The sequence below is a fragment of the Haemaphysalis longicornis genome, unplaced genomic scaffold, assembly GCF_048455015.1.
Source record: "Haemaphysalis longicornis isolate Haplotype H1 unplaced genomic scaffold, Haemaphysalis longicornis Haplotype H1 scaffold_7, whole genome shotgun sequence".
In the NCBI taxonomy this organism is placed as follows: Eukaryota; Metazoa; Arthropoda; class Arachnida; order Ixodida; family Ixodidae; genus Haemaphysalis; species Haemaphysalis longicornis.
Window position 1 is genome coordinate 66,058,555 of NW_027526422.1, and position 14,867 is coordinate 66,073,421.

A 14,867-nucleotide genomic window follows, 5' to 3' on the forward strand; every position below is an offset into this window, starting at 1 on the left:
TTGAAGATAGTTGATATATGTCCGGGAGTCTGCAACGCAAGAGGTCTAGAATGAGAGTGTTTATAAATACGTGGAAGAGTTCAGAGAAATCCCAAACGTTCGACACGTATAGAGTATACGAGAAAAAGACACAAGTAACTTTTTCAGGCGATAGTGCGGAGCTCGGGATATTGATGGTTAAAATGTGGCCCAAAGAAGTATCTGGAATGTGTTTGTAGGGAGTCAGTCGGTCTGGAGTAGGTTCATGGTGAATCTCTCGGGGTCGTGGCGGGTTTTGATCAGGTCAAAGTTAGAGTTGGGAGGAGGTGATGAGACTGGGTGGTAACCAGCACACATAACGGGTGCCAAGAAAATAAAAGAAAACCCATATAAAATCAAAACACTTGCACATATTCACAAACAGGTAGGGGGGAGGGAATGGCCAGAAATGTAAAACTAAACTTATTTGTTGCTCGTTCAGTCAAATGGTCAATTTCACCTTTCACGCACCGTATGACTTTCTTAGGTGACGGCGAAGGCTGTGTTCTGCTTTTTTCCTCATTCGATCAGTTTGTCGGCGCTCTTACTCACTACTAATTACTAGTGCTTACTAATTTACTTTGTAGGATTGCAGCAGGTAACGATTCCACGGCACTCTCTTCATTGAATCACTTCCACCCGCCATATCAGGATTCGCTCGTAACATAGCGTAAGCGCGTCACTATACTATGAGAGAAGCGGCAAAAAGTAAGGGGCTGAACTAGAGCGATGGTTGCTGATCAACATACTCGCTGTCAAAACACGTACGCGGCTGGCCTGCCAACGAGTTTGACCTGCGTGGAATCTGTCCACTGATTGCGCGCAGACAAAAATGGACGACAGCACAACAACTGAACAACGAGAAAAGCGAAATTGAAGCGACGCTGGCACAGGTGCAGCTCCATCTGCGAAAAATGCGCAACAAAAAGTCCCACAATGATGCTGCACACGTCACGCTCCAAGTTTCAACAGACGCAGGTTTTCTGCAGATCTACGTGTAGTGTACAAGTACGGCAGTGCAGGGGCATGGAAAATGCATTAAACGAACCAAAATTATTCGCACGGAACAACGGGGTCGGCGACCCTTACTTATATTGTCATGGGTTCTAGAGAAACGACAGTGAGGAGTTACACAGGCACACATGCACACAAATACACATACATACACAGACAGACGAGCAAACGATAGCCAGGCTTGCGCGAGTTCATGATTCAGCGCAGGTTTAAAATATGCAGGTGGTCTGAATTTAACGGCCATCTGTGGTGTCACCTTGTTTTCGAAAGTTCAGCAATAACCCATTTTAGCAGCTGGTTTCAAACCATGCGTTTTTTTTTTTTAACAACATATATCAGCGGCGGGCAGCTCGAAAGCTGCGTCCCAATTGAGATATAGTATCGGTTATTGGGACCATCCTTCTTCCAAGAACCTCGCTTCTTCCGTCAGCACTCATTAAACACTGAAATGAGGTCACTTCAGTTCTCGTTAAATGACTCCGTGTTGTAAAGGATAGGCTTTCTGTACCTCTGCCTCCTTCCAATAAAAAAAAAAAGAGGGGTGGATTATTAGCTGGGGGAGGCGGTTTGCCTGTCACCACTCTTTTCGTTGCCCTCAATTCACTTTTGGTAAAAATTTCAAGGGACGTAATGTTCCGCTTTCGTAAGGTCTACTCATTAAAAGCAGGCAAGGGCGGATGCACGCAATTCAACAGAAAGAGGAAGCCCCTAGGTAGGTACAAACGATCCCTAGGCTAGGGAGAAAGCCAGCGGGCGCTCAACGCGCAGCCACTGAGCGCGTCGGCCGCTTGCCTTCCGCGCTCACACAAACAGCCGGCCCTAGCGTGCGCGCGTCGACGCCGGCACACAGCCAGCCAGTGGACCAGCGAGACCGCGTGCGTGCAGCGCCGAAGCAGCGTGCGGCACACTCGACGTCGAATCGGGCGCTGTCGGTCGCCGAATCCGTGGAATCTCGCACCGCCGGACGCTCCCTCCTTCCGTCGCCGGCTTGTGGTGGCGTACGCCGCCGTGTCAGCTTCGTCTACGGATTTTTGCTCGTTTCGCCGTTGGAGACGTTATGTGGATACCAATCGCCGGTGCTTGAAGGCTCCCGGACCGTGGTGTCGTCTGCTTTCGTTGTGTCGTCTGCGTCGTCTGCTACTGCCGCGCGTGCCGAACCGGTGAGTGGAACCATGCAGGCGATCGCCTTCAAAACCGATCAAATTAGTTTTCGCGCTTACGCCAACACTAGAGGGAAGTTCTGGTTGGGCGGAACGCCGCTACAGAGACCAAGAAACAGTTACAAGTAGCAGGGGAAAAAAAGTAACATGAATAAGCATGTCGAGTTTCGGAGCACTCGGCGTTCAATGCAACCACTCAGCTGGGAACGCATATAGCGGCGGTCAACGCAGTCGAGCCCACGTGTGTCACGGAAATTCGTCTGATAAAGTATATTGTTCCCGTCATGAAGCTGCAGCCGATGTTTTTATACAGAACTACGATTTCTATAGAATTGTTTTCTGAAACACCACAAGTTTGCAGCAATTGATTCCGCTCGCCTCCAAACACTACAGTATTGCTTTTATTTGTTGAGTTTAGGCGGACACAACGCCGTTAGGACCAGTTAATTAAAGGCTTTGAGGTGAACAGCACGCGCACTTTATTTCAAAGCATGTTTCGCAAGGAAGAAAAAAAATGGTTGGCGGGAATACGTCGGCTCTTGCAGACAGGGGTGTCACGCCGCAAGAATTATGGAGGTGTTGGCCTCCTTTTTCTGACGTCACTATGTTTATATGAACTGGAGCGGCACGGGAAAGCCATGACAGCGGTGAAAAAAAATTTCTTCCATATTAATAATTGTTGTATATGTACGCGTGTGATATATGCACATCTATGTGTCTATGTTTACATTGAAGCGGTCCGTGGCCGCTTTTCTCCTGGGGGACTCCGAACAATTTTGGTTGGAAATGCAATGGCTTGACTTAACTTGACAAGTGCATTTTGTGGTATTCCGTGACATCATATACGATGCGCGCATGTACATGAGTGCATCCCAGCTGCCGTGACCCGCAATGTAAGAAATATATGTCGGTGCGCATGTGGATAATGTTTTCGAGCACAAAAACGATATATAAAGCTTTTCCTCTGGTTGTGCTTTGAATCGTCCTTGTATTCGCGGCAACAGCCAAACATAGCTGTATCAAAATAGGATATTTTGAGCTTTGCTTGCATCGAAAAGATTGCACAATATTCCGGTGGTAGTTTTTTTTTTTTTTTTTCAACGCACTACTCCTTTCGTATGTGAACTTATTGATGTTGTATAGTGGCAGAGAAAGAATGGTGAGACGGCGAAAGTTGGAAGATGGTAGGCAAAGAAGACAAAACTTCCGACTTGGGAAAAGGTAGCGGCCACAGTTAAGCTGCCAGCGGGCCGGCGTTTTGGCAAGAAGACTTGTCTTCGTCAGGGCAACAGCAGTTGTCCTTAGCATCCTGCCCGTATATGGCCATCCTACCTGTATGTCGAGCGTGCCAAGAATGACCGCGGTATTGAGCCACAGGCAGCATTGTGCAAAGGACACGTCTGTCTAGCATCCGCGGGACGCTACCCGATGCGGCCGTGCAGTTCCGTCGATGCTTCGGATTCCCTTAACGCGCTGAGAAGCCCGGTCGGGACTCTTGTTGGCACGCCGTTAGGCTCGGTAGAAAAAATGTTCGCTTCAGAAAAATCCCAATAGTCTATTATAATTATGAAGTATTTGATTTGGCTTCAGTTTTTCTTTGTCGAGCCACAGTTCGCAGAGCGATCCTGCGCGGAACGCCATGTTAACTTATACTTTATGTACATTCAACGTTAAAACATAATAGGTATATGGCTCTTAGGGCTATAACACCAGCGTTGCTTCACTAAAACAAGCCTGTTTCTCTGTAGCAGCTGTTAGATTGTCTCTTGCCGCGAAGGTCGACAAAAGCGCATAATCACTGCGAACCTTTTCGCGCGAAATTCTGTTAATGTACAGGACACTGTTCTTGCATTTTCTGTGAACTTTTCTTTGTTTGGTGTCAAATTGATGCTCGTTTGGAACACCTTTTTTTTTTTCGCAATTTCGCCCCAATTTTGCCCTCGCCCTATCCTTGCGGCCTGCACTGCGCAGTGGTAACATAAAATAAGGGCTGTTCTGGGAATACAAGTTCTGCTTATTGGTTTTTCGCATTTCTTGTGAAGCGACGCATGACACGCAAGGGGGGGGGGAGTAACTTTTTCCTCACATTTTTTAAGGCATCAGATTTTCCCGTCAAAATAACGATATATCCTAACGCCAAGCAAAGCCAGCCTTTCAACCATGCGGCGTTGAACGGCACTCCCACAAGAGTTGTTGTCTTCATCATCATATCATCATTCCCATCATTATCAGCCTGTTTCTATAGGTTGATGATGATTTGGTAGAAGAAGAAGAAGAAGAAGGTGATGATGATAGTTCGTCCCCTGCAGGACAAATGCCTCTCCATATTCCTTCAGACCCTCCTGTCTTGCGATCGCGTCTTTGTTGGTTTTATGGGCTTCACACCTGTGTGATTTAAAGGAGCCATGAAGAGAAAATACAACTTTGTTTATTTGAAAGAAGTAGACTTCAGTATCTCACTCAGCTCCATTACAGCGACAAAAGATGTTTTTTAACGAAAAAAAAAAGGCAAGAAGTATTTAAAAACTTTCATATTTTGCGCCACAGTGACGTGTTATGAGCAAGAATGACGTCATACGGGCCAACAATAAAACATAATTTTCAGTGCGTTAACTGCACGGTAGCATTCAAGTGATGCGGTCAAATGGAACTAGAGGCCCCATTACAGACGTCCAGTCATGTGTCGTCGCGACAGGTCAGTTAGGCGGCCGCCAATCGCACAAACAAGGTTCCGTGACGTCATAGAAAAGTTGCGGAAAATTGGCTAGGGGTTCGCGACTGCTTCACACGTTTTCTTCAATATCTCCGTTATTTCTTCGAAGATTGCGATGATATTGGTATCATTGTTACCGGGACTAAGCAGTCTTTGTAATAAACCCAACTTGTATTTTGTCTTCATGGCTCTTAAACCCGACACTGAATTAATTTTTTTTTTTTTTGCATTTCTAGGCATGCCTTCATTCCCTCTTGAATCCCGAAGAGATACAACAGAACCCAACGTAAAAACATACATGGTTAAGCGACCTTTACTCCCCATCACTTTTTGTTTGCTTCAGAGGAAGCCTTTTGACGTCACATTTATTCATTATTCGGAGGGCTTCGCCCTTTACTTCGATACGGGCACTAAGCAGCTGCCGACGTCAGCCTTAAATCACGACCGAACACTTCCGTACGGCAGCCATTAAGTACTTTCAATGGCTCCCCTACACGTATGTATCACTCCCTGAAGCTCTATATTGGGAATGATCAATGAAAATAACTTCTATTTCATTTCGTTTTTCTTTTTAGTGACAGTTGGGGTCGTTAGCTGCACGCTTTGCCAAATGACTAAGACAACTGAGTTCAAACAATGACGCTAGTACGTCGATGGAACTGTATATGGCATACAGCAGCTGTGGGCTCGCCTTAAACGAAGTCCAACAGCAAAAAAAAAAAAAAAAGAGCCTTTACAACTGCTGTCCATTTCGCTGCACACGACCCAATGTCATCTCATTCTACGATTGCCTTCGAGTGGCAGAAGCAGGCATTTAGGAGTTAAGGGTGCTTTTCTATAACTGGAGCGGCTCAGTATCAATAAGGTTCTTCTTCCGATGGTTAAAAAGTGGGGGCAGCAGCCGGCAATTCTATGACGACTGAACGCAAAAAAAAAAAAAAAGACACCCATTCGAAAACTCCTAGATTTGTCATGATCATCATCAACAGCCTTTTTAGGTCCACACTGCAGGACGAAGTTCTCACCCCCTCCCCTTCACGTCCACCCGCTTCTGTCCTGTCCTGCCCGAGTACATTCTTTGCCTCCGAATTTTCTGATCTCATCTCTCCATCGAGTTAATGGCCTTCCTCTGCTTCTAGTCCCGTCTCGTGGCGTCCATTCTGTTGTCCTTGTGGTCGGTCCACTTGCTGTCAGTTCGTCGTACCACATGGCCAGCCCAAATCCATTTCTTTTCTACGCTTCCACAAAACACGACCGAGCAATAAAAACGTTTCGGTGAATCATTGAAGAACCTGCTTGGCTTAGCTAATGTATAAGTTCACAGCTTCAACGTGTTTGCGTCAAAATTTACAAAACAATAAAGGAGCGCCGATGAAGGTACAAAAATAAGAATACTACAGTTGTCCCGTCTCACCTTCACGACAAGGCATGCATTTTGTCTTCTTATTTTTAAAGGATAAAGTTTTATATCTTTGTTTCAAGGTCACATTGGGAGGTGCGTAAAAGCGTACAGAAAAGTTGAAATTGTAATACGAAAAACCGGAGCGCGCACTGGAAAAGGTAAACAGCAGCTTCGGAAGAAGTGGGTTCTCGGAAAGGGCGACGTGCCATAGAACATACATTTATTCCCCATCGATATGAGTGACGAAACACCAGGCCCTAGTCGCGGGCGGAAAACGCCGAGAAAGTACGCTGCGGTGGAAGAGGCTAAAGCAACTAGAAGTGCCCCTCGTCGCAGTCGGCGTCGGGAAAAAGAGGCTGTGGATGAAGCTGCGGCAACCGTCCGAAGAGCGCAAGATGAAATATCAGCAGAAAGTTCAGCAGCAGATCAACAGAAGGTCCCACTAGGCTATCACCTCCACATTCTTAGAAAGCCCTAAGCATCCTTCGTAGTTTTTTTAGGGTCGAAGTCCCTTAGGAGCTGGGGCTGATGTCGTCTCCTGTCGTCGTCGTAATTATCGTATCATGCAGTCACGCTACTAAAACACCGGGAAACTCGTTTAAGCCTGGCGCCAGAACGTAACGCGTACTAAAAAAAACACCGGGCACTCGTTTACGCCTTGCGCTAGACAGCTTCGGGCTTCAAAGACAAGATACTTTTACAGCAAAGCCGTATACATCTACCCCCCAATGGTTTCATCTCCGTTGGCAAAAAATTCAAGGCGCCTAGAATACACTTATACACTGTATGATTCACCCCTCCTCAGGTTCCACGTTAGTGGAGATGGCCCGGAATTTTTTTCTTTTTTTCTTTTCGCTGCTTTGTAAACATTTTTTTTGGGAAGCTACATTACCGAGGTGCCAATCTCCACTGTGTTGCGCATCACATCGCGCGTGTCTCATCGGCGACATACCACCTCAGTACCCCCCTCACAGGCACTTTCTTTGTGCTTGATCCGAGCTTCTTCGCTTTAAAATTTCCCTTTGAGTCCACTGTTACCCCTTCCATACTGTCAGTGCTGCATCGTCGCCTCTATTATCCGACGCCGTTGCCCGCGTGCACGCTTGCGCGCCCAAGCGCTGAGGCAGATCCCTGCGTGAGTGACACCCTTCCGTCCTAACCAGCCGTGGACGCCCCGCCGGCCTCGCCAAGCATTCAGCGTACACGTCTACGAGCATCGGCGCCAAGGCTGCCGAGTCGCCTACTTGTTCACACCGCGTCGAATCCGCGCGCCCAGCCGTGCGATATGAATTCCCCTTACGCAAGACCTGCGGGAAGCGCGTCCGTCTGCGACGTGTTTATTTTGCTTTTAACGCGTTATCTGTCCCATTTGTGTTGACATTCGTCTGCGTGACGTGTCTGCCCATCTTTGGCACTCATACGGCGCGCTTCAAACAGAGGTCCTTCCACGCACTGGTGCCCTGTAGAAAACACACTGGCGAGAGAGCTCGAAGTACCGACGATACCTGGTGTGGGATGCGCAAAACTTAGGCCTGTTCTACATGGTGCGAGTGTCGCCTGCGAATTCGCAGCTGCAGCGCCCTCGTTCGGCAAAACTATCTACTTATTTAGTTTCACTGCTGCGGCAAATTGCGAAATGCCAAGCGGCGTTCACAGGAAAAGTTCGAGTGTTTCAAACATTTGGCAATTTGCCACAACGACGAGAATAGATCGTTCTGTCTCACGAGCGTCGCCGCAGCTGCGAATTCGCGCGCGAGATTCGCACCATGTAGAACGGGCTCACGTGTCGCGAGAAATCGCTGATCTTTTGTAGTGTTCGGAAATCCTGGGTTCGATTCCCATTCAGTCCCAATTTTTCGTAATTTTCTTTTCGACTCTATTAGAGTAAATTATTGTAATAACGAAATCGCGTTATACGAATACTCCCTTTATTCGAAGTTTTTGACGGTCCACACTTCAGCGAGTAGGCAGCGAATTCTACCCGCTTTAGCCGAAATGCTGCGCATAGCGAAGCCAGTTCGTTGTACCGAGAGCTTTGTTATAACGGCAACTCACTGCACTTTACTTTTATTCTCTGAGCCATCATTCATTTTTGGAGCCGTAATATATGGGATGGTTCTCTCATTCGTCAGAAGATGAAATACGCTTTTCGTGGAGGTTGGACGAGATGCTTCCGCTTTCATTCTCGTCACCCTGGCAGGAACCGTTTAAAGCTCTCTGGAATCTTCGTTTGCAGACGCCGCGAGTCGTGCCTCTCAAAAGCCGAGCCAAATAAACTATGCAGACTTTGGCGCGTAACTGTTGGCTCCGCGGGCCATTCTATAAGACCTTCGTGTCGTCCGTCGCGTAGCAGACCAGACAACCGCGGCTCGGGGTTTCGACAGGGGCTTCCTCCCCGCTTCTACGACATCCGCGAGACGAGCCGCGCAACATCCGACCCGCAAATATATAACATCATGACGGCGCAGCAGCGGGGAAGGCTCAGGAGATCACCTCGTGACGCAAGCAGGACTCTGATCCGGGGGATGGGATTTAGCTTCTCTTTACTTTGTTTCATTACGCTTTGCCGCAATAACCTGCCTCTGCGCTCTTTTCGGTGAAAGGAAAGGAAAAAGCGGCCTGCTGCGCGTTGGAAAACTGGAAGGAAGGACAGGTCTACCCCCGTGAAAGGGGCGACGTGAGGGGGGGGGGGGGGGGTGGAGAGAGGGCTGGGTTGCGGCGAGTCAGATTGGGCGGACGAAATTTCCCTGGAGGTAACGGGAATCATTGTATTTTGGCACAGCATTACTGCATCCGGGTTTGCGAGAAACAAGAGAATCGCCTGGCCTTTTCGCGTGGACAATGGAAAGAAAGAATCGTTTGCCGGGATTCCCAATCGTTGCCTATTGGAGGGTATCTTGCATACGCGTAGAGTATATAAGACCTGCGTTTTGCGCGTCTGTGAGGGGAAATTGAGCATGTTCTGTTGCCTCGCAGCTTGAGCTAAACGTAAAAAATAAGCGAAACGAGACGCATCGCCGTTGCTAGGCCCCGGAAGGTTAGGCTCTTCCTCGAGCATTTTAGTCCTGCGTCCATGCTAAGGGTTTTCACTGGGGTCGTTGCAGTTGCCGTTAGTGCTTCTCTCTCTCTCTCTCTCTCTCTCTCTCTCTCTCTCTCTCTCTCTCTCTCTCTCTCTCTCTCTCTCTCTCTCTCTCTCTCTCTCTCTCTCTCTCTCGCTCTCGCTCTCTCTTCTAGTTTTAAAGATGCGAATGTTTGACGATAGCCACGCGCTACCAGTTTTTACGGTTTCAGCGCTTCTGCAGGCATACATACTGCACATAAAGTTGATCCTTCTTCCGCCTCTTCCTCCTCCTGCCTCCTCCTCCTCCCCCACCGTTCTTTACAACAGAGATGTTAACTTGCTGTGGGCGTCGCTAACTTAACCAGACTGTTAGAGAACGATTGAGGTTTGGTTTTTAAAATCGCATTGTGTGTCCCCAAAGCCCCGAACGCTCGGAATTGGGCTGAATATGAATATATATTCAGGGGAGCCTGGCGTGCGGATATCTGGGCAACCGCAATTAAAGCAGTTTGAAGGAAATGAGAGAAAAGCCAGTTACATTGACAGGAGAAAGGAAAGGGGAAGAAAATTGAAACAGTGGAAATGATAAAATGTATAGCAGCCCTAAACACAACAAAAGACGACAGTATACGCAGCTAGTCCTGTATCCAGAAACAGCACACGGTTGTGTTGTATGAGACAATCGTACGAAGCGTCTGGTAGAAAACGTCATCAAGTTTGGAGGGCTGTGTTCAATCCCAACACAGTTACAAAAGTTTAAAGAGATTCTTTCCCTAGAAACGTGTGCCCGTACACATAATGTCGGTACCGTATATGCCTTCTATTCAACATTATAATTTTTCGCGCATGGTAATCGCACCGGCTGACGCCTCGTGATCAGCACCATGGTCTTCACTCGTCCAGTGCTTGGGGTTTATCGCGAAGCGAAATGTTATTCCACGAAATAAATGAATGGTAATGGTCGGGGCCTGTTGCCATAAACCGCGTGGAAACATTAGTTGCTATGATTACTGCTTGCATGTACGGAGTACGCATGCCGTCACGAATAATGGCAGTGGGTGGGCGTTACGCGGCCGCGCAAGAAATTGTACCAACTATAGTACGCAAGACGGGAAGATGTCGGCTTGCGCCGCAGCAAGTTGTTTTCCTCGCTTAGATTTTCCTTCACATTTATTTTCGCGGTCTCCCAGGGAGTTGTCACTGATACAAAAAGGCAAGCATGTCGGTGCTATAGCCTGCAAGATAGCAAGACCAGGCGTCGAATGACGTAAACGGCGTCTACAGCTATCCCGGGCAACTGGTGCAAAGCAACAGCAAGCAAACGGCGGAAGATACAAAATGGCATTATTTTTAAGTTTCGATTTAGCACACGCTTAGGTCACAAGGCTTGTGTTGATCCAAAACGTGTCTCGTAGACCAGGTGTCTCGGCAGCGTAGGTATCTCGAAACCGAAACTTCGCATTTGACGGTCGAATCTGCGGCTTCGCATTCGCGGTGCGTCCACGGCCGAGGTCGTGTAGGAGGCGTGATTTTCGTGCAGCCTGTGCTCACGACATTTCAAAAACAACGCACGTGCTTCGTGCTCGCGCTTAAACGGTGGGAAAGGGCGCTCTGCAGCGCACGTTTCGAGCCACGCGGGGGCCCCTCTCGTTTATGTGTACACAGAAAGGGGGAGAGAGAGCAAAACACAGACCGAGCTTCAGAAGCGTGCAAGTTAAAGGGTAATAATAGGGCATCCCGGCGGCGTGGTGTCGCGTCGGGAGAGCGGAACGAGGCAGCAGCAGCAGCAGCAGCAGCAGCCGGCAGATTGGAAGTTCACGTTTCTCGCTCGGGTCAACTGTTCGCCACCGACGTAGACGGAAGGCCGCAATGGCTATAGGTCACTCACCAATTGGGGGAAAGGGTCACGTGTCATGAGCCAACGCATGTCGCTGAGATAATGACAAACAAGTAATCAATTTTGCGCGAGATTAGATACACACGCGACTGAAATAGCCAGACGTGGCAGCCTTTGGGTGGTTTTGAGGGGGACGGTACGGACAGACGGGCCAGTCTGCTCGATATATACGCCTTACGCACGCACTCTCGAGGGAGCTCGGCGAATGGGGCGGGGGAAGTCGAGAAGACCCTGCGCCCCTCCTCTCTCTCTCTACTGACGGTTCCTGTTTGGTCATTATTACGTCGGCGTCGCATCGTCGAACGCCTCTTCACGCTCTTTCCTCTTCCTCGGTTTCTATCCTTGCCGTTATGCTTTTCTTTACCTTACTTTCCATTCCTCCCAGCCTACTCTCGCGTACGTCCTCCGGCAGTCTTCTTCCTTCCTCATCATCCTCCTCCTCTTCCTCGGATGGCCATGTGGAAGTGCATTCTTGATCCACCTCCTCCTCCCTCTCCTTGCTTCCTCGACGTGGAGTGCTTACTGCGCGAGAAAATTGCTCGCACCTTGAACGAAAGGGGGTGGGGGGGGGGGGGGGGGGCGGTCAATGGAGAAGCCCGCTGACACCCTCCCCATCGTAAACGGGTATATACAGGCAGGTATGTATAAAGAACTCTCCCCCTCCCCCCCCCCCCCTCCTTCTCCCATCGAAAAAAGTTATATCCATCCAGAGCCTTCCAGAAAGGGCCATTCGTTCTCACGCTTATTTTTATTAAATTGCCGGTTTTTATTCTTCACTGCCGCGGCGACACAACCTTGATCTCACGGCCGGTATACTTTTTTGGGCCTCGTCGTTTTCTATACATACAGGCCTGGAGGTTCCTTTGGCGGGCATTTTTCCCCTCGCTTTTTTATTTTATTTGTCCCGTATTTCTGTTTCTATTGCCTCTTCATCACTCCCTCGCCGAGTCACTTCTTCGCTCCTGACGCTCCTGCCCGCCGGCCGCGTAATTGGGGCTGTTTCGTCGGCTTTTTTTTTTTGTTTCTTTCCCGTCCTTTTGTATGAAGTCACCCGCCCATCCTCTTCGGGAATGGGGCCGGAGGTGGCCCGTCTCTGTCGCGACGGGCCGCAGTCGCCGGTCATTGTGAGAACGTGACATCATTAGCCCAGTGAGGAGCCAGCAGCAGGTATACCCTCCATGGCTGGCTAGCTGTCCGGTTGGCCCCTTCGTCTTCTGGCGGCGAGTGCCACCGTGGACACCAGGAGGACGCTATTATGATTCAATCCCCCCAGCGGCTACTGCGTTGAGAGTTTTCGTGCCGTTTCCACATCACCCCCCCCCCCCCCCCCTTCCCCTGTTTCCTCCTACACTTCCCTCTCTTTCTTGTCCTGGGCGTTTTGAAAGACCTGCTGCCTCGCTAAGCGGAGTAAGGCCGCTTGAAGGAGAAACTGGTGCAATTGCTCTTTCACGAGAAACGAACGGCTCCTCGTGGTTACTACCGGTACCGTGCTAACACACGCCAAGACACACGCTCAAAGAGGACCTCATCAGCGTACCCTCCCTCTCTCCCCTCCTCTTTCCTGGTAATCAACGCTGTCCGCTGCATTGCGTTCTCAAGCGAAATGAACCGCGGTGACGTTAACAGGACGGCGGAGGGCAAGATAGAATACCTGCCTCGCAAGGATTCGCCATTTGCCACGGGAGGCTGCCTTAATGACCGACAGCTGCTGGCTCGCTTTCTGGACCGGGTTACCTTGGTCGCGTACTTTAAAGAGCCATTACCGCGGCTTGCACTTTCACGGGAAAGGGAAAGTATTCCAGTTTCAACGGAAAAAGCGGGCGAAACGGAGTGAAATCGCCAAATGCCGTTCGCTTTCTAAACGCTGGGTGCGTTTCTGGGGTAAGTTTCGACGTCCGCGCTTCTCAAGTGCGTCTTTCTGACCAAAAGGACGCACAGGATTGAACTCCCCATTCTGCGCTCGTCAAGATTTATGAAGGATCAAGGAACTCCACTGTCCCTCGTGACGGTTTATGGCAACGGTATTCCTTCCTCTCCTCGAGTTGCGTGCAGGGAGAATGTGCCACGTGTGGAGTACGAATAATGCCCAACACCTCACGCTGCTCGGAAAACCACGTAGCTCCGGACATGCTTGGGCCTTCGAATCTTTCTAATATTTTTTCTGCTTTATTTACACATGCAGAATGTGTGGATTTTACGTTGAATTGATTTGCTGCTCCTTTGTTGGCCGCAGTGAAGGGCCTTACATGCTTAACCATCAGAGAGGGAGAGGAGAGGAAATCAATGTGTCCGAGACTATTTGAAGTTTGCTCGCTGCGACGGCTCTTTTCGCTAGCCGAATGTGGCTTGTGTAATCTTAGCTAAACAGCACAATATCCAACTGCTCACGGGTAAGGATACGTATTAGCATCTGCCCATCGAAGCTCCTGAAAATGCAGCTTCACGGCGTCCTTAAACTAAAAACATTTGCCTGGGTAAACGCGGGCTTACATAGAAAGCCTTCGTTATAACGAAACCGGTTCCCGCATTATTCGAAGTGTTTCACGGTCCTCGCTGCAGTGTATGCCATGAGAGTAAATCGTTCCCGCGTTTAACGAAGTATCACTTATAACGAATCATTTTTCTGTCCGGAGGTATTCATAACAGCGTAGGTCTTCTATAGCTCGCATCAATTGAGCCGGTTCCTCTGATGGCCACAGTTTAGAAAACCGGCCAAACTACATACCTGCCGGCACAGATTTTACTCCAAAGCCGTGGACCTAAAATTACCTTCAATGGATTTCAAGTTTCAATGGCTTGTAAGATGAATTTGCCGATTACTACGAAGCTTGTGTGGAAAGCCAATTCAGCCATTCTACGGGGCTGCTTTTAAGCGGGTACCGAAGCTAAAGCGAATGTACATTAACGAGAGGGGAATCGTGCGAGACGTATATAGACGCACTAACGAGGCTTCAATGAATGTAGCGAAACCGCGTAGGTGCGTTAATAAGCCGTTGCTTTTCCGACCGCTCTCTCGGGAGCGCCGGATATCGACACCATTTGCAAACGACGTCCCATACGCGCCGCCGATGGATCGAAAGCTTGCTCTTTGTACACGCTTTCGAGGAACACGATTGCATCACAAAGCTACATAAGCAGGACTACGTCAGCGGCGCGCGGAACGCGCATGAAACATTTATGACTTCTCCGCGAGCTATTCCCTACCCTTGTATACATACCTGCATGCATAAATAGCGTATATACTTCGTTTCAGCTCGTACTCTCTCGAGGCGGGGGACCCGTTCATTTTTCCCGCCGCCTATTTCTCGGCCGAATTCCCAGAAAAGAGAGAGAGAGAGAGAGAGAGAGAGAGAGAGAGAGAGAGAGAGAGAGAGAGAGAGAGAGAGAGAGAGAGAGAGACAGATAGAGAGAGGGGGGAAAGAGAGAGAGAGAGACAGAGAGAGAGAGACAGAGACAGAGAGAGAGGGGGGAAAGAGAGAGAGAGAGAGAGAGAGAGAGACAGAGAGAGAGAGGGGAAAGAGAGAGAGAGAGAGAGAGAGAGAGAGACAGAGACAGAGAGAGAGGGGGGGAAGAGAGAGAGAGAGAGAGAGAGAGAGAGAGAG

The 14,867-nt window shown here is 49.1% G+C and overlaps 1 protein-coding gene across 4 annotated transcripts in view; it reads left to right on the top strand.

The window, feature by feature from the left end:
- Positions 1–1,823: 1,823 nt before the first annotated feature.
- Positions 1,824–14,867, top strand: part of LOC144145843 (rap1 GTPase-activating protein 1-like) — a 222,861-nt gene continuing 209,817 nt past the window's right edge. For 2 of the 4 annotated variants that reach the window (XM_077677632.1, XM_077677634.1), the window contains exon 1: positions 1,825–2,192. The gene's annotated coding sequence lies outside the window, so the exon portion shown is untranslated. Of the gene's footprint in view, positions 2,193–14,867 lie in introns of all 4 variants that reach the window. The other 2 variants (XM_077677638.1, XM_077677637.1) reach the window with 2 other exon arrangements.